Raw genomic sequence first — 9,159 nt, 5'->3', positions numbered from 1 at the left:
TGCTAGTTGCCAAATGATGGTTCTCACATGTGTTAGGTGACTCACATGGGCTGCTAAGAGCTGATCATTGGAGTGTATATACTAATAGTACATACATCTAAAAGCTGTGTATTGTACGAGTACGAATACGGGTGCATACGAGTAGAATTGTTGATGAAACTGAACGAGGATGTAATTGTAAGCATTTTTGTTAAGTAGAAGTATTTTGATAAGTGTATTGAAGTCTTTCAAAAGTGTATAAATACATATTAAAACACTACATGTATATACATTTTAACTGAGTCATTAAGTCATCGTTAGTCGTTACATGTAAGTGTTGTTTTGAAACCTTTAGGTTAACGATCTTGTTAAATGTTGTTAACCCAATGTTTATAATATCAAATGAGATTTTAAATTATTATATTATCGTGATATTATCATGTATGAATATCTCTTAATATGATATATATACATTAAATGTCTTTACAACGATAATCGTTACATATATGTCTCGTTTAAAAATCATTATGTTAGTAGTCTTGTTTTTACATATGTAGTTCATTGTTAATATACTTAATGATATGTTTACTTATCATAGTATCATGTTAACTATATATATATCCATATATATGTCATCATATAGTTTTTACAAGTTTTAACGTTCGTGAATCACCGGTCAACTTGGGTGGTCAATTGTCTATATGAAACATATTTCAATTAATCAAGTCTTAACAAGTTTGATTGCTTAACATGTTAGAAACATTTAATCATGTAAATATCAATCTCAATTAATATATATAAACATGGAAAAGTTTGGGTCACTACAGTACCTACTCGTTAAATAAATTTTGTCCCGAAATTTTAAGCTGTTGAAGGTGTTGACGAATCTTCTGGAAATAGATGCGGGTATTTCTTCTTCATCTGATCTTTACGCTCCCAGGTGAACTCGGGTCCTCTACGAGCATTCCATCGAACCTTAACAATTGGTATCTTGTTTTGCTTAAGTCTTTTAACCTCACGATCCATTATTTCGACGGGTTCTTCGATGAATTGGAGTTTTTCGTTGATTTGGATTTCATCTAACGAAATAGTGAGATCTTCTTTAGCAAAACATTTCTTCAAATTCGAGACGTGGAAAGTGTTATGTACAGCCGCGAGTTGTTGAGGTAACTCAAGTCGGTAAGCTACTGGTCCGACACGATCAATAATCTAGAATGGTCCAATATACCTTGGATTTAATTTCCCTCGTTTACCAAATCGAACAACGCCTTTCCAAGGTGCAACTTTAAGCATGACCATCTCTCCAATTTCAAATTCTATATCTTTTCTTTTAATGTCAGCGTAGCTCTTTTGTCGACTTTGGGCGGTTTTCAACTGTTGTTGAATTTGGATGATCTTCTCGGTAGTTTCTTGTATAATCTCCGGACCCGTAATCTGTCTATCCCCCACTTCACTCCAACAAATCGGAGACCTGCACTTTCTACCATAAAGTGCTTCAAACGGCGCCATCTCAATGCTTGAATGGTAGCTGTTGTTGTAGGAAAATTCTGCTAACGGTAGATGTCGATCCCAACTGTTTTCGAAATCAATAACACATGCTCGTAGCATGTCTTCAAGCGTTTGTATCGTCCTTTCACTCTGCCCATCAGTTTGTGGATGATAGGCAGTACTCATGTCTAGACGAGTTCCTAATGCTTGCTGTAATGTCTGCCAGAATCTTGAAATAAATCTGCCATCCCTATTAGAGATAATAGAGATTGGTATTCCATGTTTGGAGATGACTTCCTTCAAATACAGTCGTGCTAACTTCTCCATCTTGTCATCTTCTCTTATTGGCAGGAAGTGTGCTGATTTGGTGAGACGATCAACTATTACCCAAATAGTATCAAAACCACTTGCAGCCCTTGGCAATTTAGTGATGAAATCCATGGTAATGTTTTCCCATTTCCATTCCGGGATTTCGGGTTGTTGAAGTAGACCTGATGGTTTCTGATGCTCAGCTTTGACCTTAGAACACGTCAAACATTCTCCTACGTATTTAGCAACATCGGCTTTCATACCCGGCCACCAAAAATGTTTCTTGAGATCCTTGTACATCTTCCCCGTTCCAGGATGTATTGAGTATCTGGTTTTATGAGTTTCTCTAAGTACCATTTCTCTCATATCTCCAAATTTTGGTACCCAAATCCTTTCAGCCCTATACCGGATTCCGTCTTCTCGAATATTAAGATGCTTCTCCGATCCTTTGGGTATTTCATCCTTTAAATTTCCCTCTTTTAAAACTCCTTGTTGCGCCTTCTTTATTTGAGTATTAAGGTTATTATGAATCATTATATTCATAGATTTTACTCGAATGGGTTCTCTGTCCTTCCTGCTCAAGGCATCGGCTACCACATTTGCCTTCCCCGGGTGGTAATGAATCTCAAAGTCGTAATCATTCAACAATTCAATCCACCTACGCTGCCTCATATTCAGTTGTTTCTGATTAAATATGTGTTGAAGGCTTTTGTGGTCGGTATATATAATACTTTTGACCCCATATAAGTAGTGCCTCCAAGTCTTTAATGCAAAAACAACCGCGCCTAATTCCAAATCATGCGTCGTATAATTTTGTTCGTGAATCTTCAATTGTCTAGACGCATAAGCAATCACCTTCGTTCGTTGAATTAATACACAACCGAGACCTTGCTTTGATGCGTCACAATAAATCACAAAATCATCATTCCCTTCAGGCAATGACAATATAGGTGCCGTAGTTAGCTTTTTCTTCAATAACTGAAACGCTTTCTCTTGTTCATTATTCCATTCAAATTTCTTCCCTTTATGCGTTAATGCAGTCAAGGGTTTTGCTATTCTGGAAAAGTCTTGGATGAACCTTCTGTAGTAACCAGCTAGTCCTAAAAACTGGCGTATGTGTTTCGGAGTTTTTGGGGTTTACCACTTTTCAACAGTTTCTATCTTTGCCGGATCCACCTTAATACCTTCTTTGTTCACTATGTGACCGAGGAATTGAACTTCTTCCAACCAAAATGCACACTTTGAAAACTTAGCGTACAATTCTTCCTTCCTCAATACTTCTAACACCTTTCTCAAATGTTCACCGTGTTCTTGGTCATTCTTTGAGTAAATAAGTATGTCATCAATGAAAACAATGACAAACTTGTCAAGGTATGGTCCACACACTCGGTTTATAAGGTCCATGAACACAGCTGGTGCATTAGTTAAACCAAACGGCATGACCATAAACTCGTAATGACCGTAATGTGTTCTGAAAGCAGTCTTTGGAATATCATCTTCTTTCACCCGCATTTGATGATACCCGGAACGTAAGTCAATCTTTGAATAAACAGACGAGCCTTGTAGTTGATCAAATAAGTCATCGATTCTCGGTAGTGGGTAGCGGTTCTTGATGGTAAGTTTGTTCAACTCTCGGTAGTCGATACACAACCTGATGTACCATCCTTCTTCTTGACAAACAAAACAGGAGCTCCCCATGGTGATGTGCTTGGTCGAATGAAACCACGTTCTAATAGTTCTTGCAATTGGCTTTGCAGTTCTTTCATCTCGCTGGGTGCGAGTCTATAAGGAGCATGAGCTATTAGTGCAGCTCCTGGTACAAGATCTATTTGAAATTTAACAGATCGATGTGGAGGTAGTCCCGGTAATTATTTCGGAAATACATCGGGAAATTCTTTTGCGACGGGAACATCATTGATGCTCTTTTCTTCAGTTTGTACTTTCTCGACGTGTGCGAGAACAGCATTACAACCTTTTCTTATTAGTTTTTGTGCCTTCAAATTACTAATAAGATGTAGCTTCATGTTGCCCTTTTCTCCGTACACCATTAAGGGTTCTCCTTCTTCTTGTACAATGCGAATTGCATTTTTATAACATACGATCTCTGCTTTCACCTTCTTCAGCCAGTCCATGCTAACTATTACATCAAAACTCCCTAACTCTACTGGTATCAAATCAATCTTAAATATTTCGCTACCCAGTTTAATTTCTCGATTCCGGCATATATTATCTGCTGAAATTAATTTACCGTTTGCTAATTCGAGTAAAAATTTACTATCCAACGGCGTCAATGGACAACTTAATTTAGCACAAAAATCTCCACTCATATAGCTTCTATCCGCACCCGAATCAAATAAAACGTAAGCAGATTTATTGTCAATAAGAAACGTACACGTAACAAGCTCCGGGTTTTCCTGTGCCTCTGCCGCATTAATATTGAAAACTCTTTCGCGGCCTTGTCCATTCGTGTTCTCTTGGTTCGGGCAATTTCTAATAATGTGGCCCGGTTTTCCACATTTATAACAAACTACATTGGCATAACTTGCTCCGACACTACTTGCTCCGCCATGACTCGTTCTGACACCATTTGTTCCTTTCGTTCTATTAACCCCTGGTCCGTAGACCTCACACTTCGCCGCGCTATGACCATTTCTTTTACACTTGTTGCAAAATTTGGTGCAGAACCCCGAGTGATACTTTTCACACCTTTGGCATAGCTGCTTATGATTGTTGTTGTTGTTGCAGTTATTATTGTTGTTGGGATGATTGTTGTAGTTGCTGTTGTTGTTGTTGTTGTTGTTGTTGTTAGGCCGTTTGTTGTAGTTGCGATTGATGTTGCGATTGTTGGGATAATTGTTGCGATTATTGTTGTAATTGCTATTGTTGTTGTATTGGTGATTCCTATCACCGTTTTCCTCCCACTTTCTTTTGACTTGCTTCACATTGCCCTCTTCAGCAGTCTGTTCTTTAATTCTTTCTTCAATATGGTTCACTAGTTTGTGAGCCATTCTACATGCCTGTTGTATGGAGGCGGGCTCGTGTGAACTTATATCTTCTTGGATTCTTTCCGGTAATCCTTTCACAAACGCATCGATCTTCTCTTCCTCATCTTCGAATGCTCCCGGACACAATAGGCACAATTCTGTGAATCGTCTTTCGTACGTGGTAATATCAAATCCTTGGGTTCGTAACCCTCTAAGTTTTGTCTTGAGCTTATTGACCTCGATTCTGGGACGGTACTTCTCGTTCATCAAGTGCTTGAATGCTGACCACGGTAGTGCGTACGCATCGTCTTGTCCCACTTACTCTAGATAGGTATTCCACCATGTTAACGCAGAACCTGTGAAGGTATGCGTAGCGTACTTCACTTTGTCCTCTTCAGTACACTTACTTATGGAAAACACCGATTCGACCTTCTCGGTCCACCGTTTCAATCCGATTGGTCCTTCGGTTCCATCAAATTCCAAAGGTTTGCAGGCAGTGAATTCTTTGTAGGTGCATCCTACACGATTTCCTGTACTGCTAGATCCAAGGTTATTGTTGGTATGTAGCGCAGCCTGTACTGCGGCTATGTTTGAAGCTAGAAAAGTACGGAATTCCTCTTCATTCATATTCACAGTGTGTCGAGTAGTTGGTGCCATTTCCTTCAAAATAGTCAAATGGAACAAGTTAATCATACAGAATATTAAGAGTAGTCAATAGTATTTCGTAGCATAATATGAACTCATTTATAAAAGCTTTTTCTTCATATTAGCGTTTTATAAGTTTAAATTCGGGTAGTACCTACCCGTTAAGTTCATACTTAGTAGCTAATATACAATTCAACTATTACAATTCTATATGAAAAACTGATTATAATAATATTTCGCGTTCAAACTTTTACACAATATTTTACAAACTTACAATACCGCTTATTTTACATATAGCATGAAATATAGCACACAATAAATTTGATACAAGATGGTTGTGAAGATAATTCTAGCTAGTACACAAGTCGTTCAGCAAAGGCAATAAAGACACGTAATTCATACGTCCAGAAACAAGTCATGAATTCTGGTTTTACTAGGATTACTTCCCATCCTTGGTCTTGTGAAACATAACCGTTATGGCCGTTGATAAGACAACGTGTTGTAACGTCGTCAAAAGGACGAGGGTTACGTAATGTCCAACAGTCCCGTAACAATCTAAAAACCTCATTTCTTACCCCAATTACCGACTCCGTCACTTGTGGGAACGTTTTGTTTAATAGTTGTAGCCCGATGTTCTTGTTCTCACTTTGGTGAGAAGCGAACATTACTAATCCGTAAGCATAACATGCTTCTTTATGTTGCATGTTAGCCGCTTTTTCTAAATCACGAAGTCCAATATTCGGATATATTGAGTCAAAATAATTTCTTAACCCATTGCGTAAAATAGCATTTGGGTTCCCCGCAATATATGCGTCAAAGTAAACACATCGTAACTTATGGATTTCCCAATGTGATATCCCCCATCTTTCGAACGAAAGCCTTTTATAAACCAAGGCATTCTTGGAACGTTCTTTGAATGTCTTACAAACTGATCTCGCCTTAAATAGTTGTGCCGAAGAATTCTGACCGACTCTAGACAAGATTTCATCAATCATGTCTCCGGGTAGGTCTCTTAAAATATTGGGTTGTCTATCCATTTTGTGTTTTTATACTGTAAAATAGACAAGAGTTAGATTCATAAAAAAAATACTTATTAATACAAGCAATTTTTACATATATCATAAAGCATAAGCACACTATATTACATATATTACACCACACGAATACAACTATCTTATTCCGACTCGCTTGTTTCTTCTTCTTCGGTTTTGGTTCGTTTTGCCAAGTTTCTAGGGATATATGATGTTCCCATAATACGAGCCGTCATTTTCCACATTGGTTTAGAAAAACCTGGTGGTTTAGAGGTTCCCGGGTCATTGTTACAACTTAAGGACTTCGGGGGTTGACGATACATATAAAGTTCATCGGGGTTGGAATTACATTTCTCTATTTTTATGCTCTTTCCCTTATTATTTTCTTTTGCCTTTTTAAATTCAGTTGGGGTAATTTCTATAACATCATCGGAATTCTCGTCGGAATCCGATTCATGGGAGAATTGGTAATCCTCCCAATATTTTGATTCCTTGGCGGAAACACCATTGACCATAATTAACCTTGGTCGGTTGGTTGAGGATTTTCTTTTACTTATGTAACATCCCGCCTTTTTCCGTTTACTTTTCTGTTAAACTATTTAAAACTCCGTTATATGTTTATAACATCTCCCGTTAATACGCGTTTTAAATTATCATGTTTAGGTAATTTAACGCACCCGCAACCGAACTCGAGGGACTAGTTTCGCCAAAACACTAAAGTGGTGACTAGCCTTTTGACTAAGTCAACCACCTCCCCACCATTTTCCATTTCATTTTCTCTTTTTCCTAATTACTTCCACTCTTTCTCTAAATTCATCAAAAAGCAAATCTTCATCCATATTCAATCGATCAAGCTTCGGGCCAAACAAATTACATATTTGAACTCCTCGTGATCTCCTCTTCGATTCCATACCGATTTCATCAAATTTGGGTAACTTTCTAAAATCACTAATTTTATGTGTTCTTGAGATTTTTGAGTTAAAAGGTTGTTAATTAGTGTCTATGGCTCAAGTCTAGTATGATTATGTGTTTTGTATGCTTGTTCTTGCTATTTTGGTGTAACTAGTTCATATTGAAAGAATGCTTGCTTAATCTTGAGTTTTAGGTGTTCATATGTTGTTTAATGATGAAAGTTCATGATTTAATTGTGTTCCTAACATCACTAGCTTCAAATTGGTATGTAGGTTGACATAGATTAGTTTCATATGCAAGATTGTTGAATTTGTGATTTTGAGTTAGGGTTTGATAGAAGTAAATTGAATTTTGATGCTTTAAATGCTTGATAATGTTAATTGTAAGTGTTAGGTTGTGTTGTATGCTTAACTACCTTCGAAACGGCGTATCGTTCATGTAATTTGGTTGCCAAATCATTAAATTGCATTTATGACTTGTATGCATTGAATGGGGAACATTAATTGCGGTTTTTGGTTGTTGCAAGTAGAAGTTTGATTGATGAGGTGTGTTTAGTTGCATTCCTCGTCAAAATACCTTTCCAACGATGTATGATAGGCGTTATAAGTGTTTGCGGGTCAAGTGTTGTGTTAGAAAAGGTTTTGGTTCGTGCACACTTGGAAAAACTGACCAGAATTCTCTGCCCAGGTAGTGGCGCGGCGCGCCACGTCCCCGCGCGGCGCGCAGAATCACCTGGCCAGATTCTGACCTCTTGGACCCATTTCACGTGAAATGTTTGACTAGCTACCGACCTCCGATTCACATGAAATTTGTTTTAATATACTTGTATATGAATAATTAGCATAGAAAATTTGTCCGGGACCCGACCCGAACATGTTGACTTTTTTCGTTGACTTTGACCCGACCAAGTTTGACTTTTTGTCAAACTTAACCAATTAATTATGCAATCTTTCTAACATGATTCTATACTTGTATCTTGCATGAAACTTGACAATTTGCTTCACATGCTACATAATCGAGTCGTGTCGAGCCATAAGACTAATTGGACATCTTTGACCCTTCGTGACTATCGTTATTGATACAACCTATTTGTTTAGGTCGAGACTAGCATTGTTCTTTGCACGTTTACTTGTTGAAGTACTATTACACTCTTACAATCAAAGGTGAGATCATAGTCCCACTTTTACTCTTTTTGAACTTACTTTTGGGATGAGAATACATAAACGTTCTTTTAAACTAAGTGAACACAAGTACAGGAAAACAAACATTCTACATACGAGTTTGAACACAAATCCTCAATTCGATTATCATTAGTTACACTTGACGGGTGTAAGCGAGAACTTATGTTATATGGCCATATGGGTTTGACAAACCCTCACTTCGGACGGTTCGCTACCGTCTACGGGTGAAATATATTTTCGAGAAACAGTGTATGTTCTAACACTATTATGATGGGGTTCAATGGAAGGAAACGTTAAGCCTTGATAATTGGGTGCTCGTGAATATTAACTTTTAGAATGTATTACTACTTTATCAATGTTGCAAATCTTGTGGTTCGACTTACCTTTATTAACTTACTTATTTAAACCTATGATTTCACCAACGTTTTCGTTGACAGATTCTCTATGTTTTTCTCAGGTCCTTGAACTTAGGTGATACATGCTTCCGCTCATTCTTTTTGATACTTGCATTGGATGTCGAGTATACTTGCTTACGTGGAGCGTCTTTTTGGCTACTTTAAACTATGTCGCACGTGTTTCATATGAACTATAACATTTGTTATGTACTTGTCTTGGGAAGTACTATTGTAA

Source organism: Rutidosis leptorrhynchoides, chromosome 2 (genome assembly GCF_046630445.1).
Source record: "Rutidosis leptorrhynchoides isolate AG116_Rl617_1_P2 chromosome 2, CSIRO_AGI_Rlap_v1, whole genome shotgun sequence".
In the NCBI taxonomy this organism is placed as follows: domain Eukaryota; kingdom Viridiplantae; phylum Streptophyta; class Magnoliopsida; order Asterales; family Asteraceae; genus Rutidosis; species Rutidosis leptorrhynchoides.
This window is presented reverse-complemented; position numbering follows the sequence as displayed.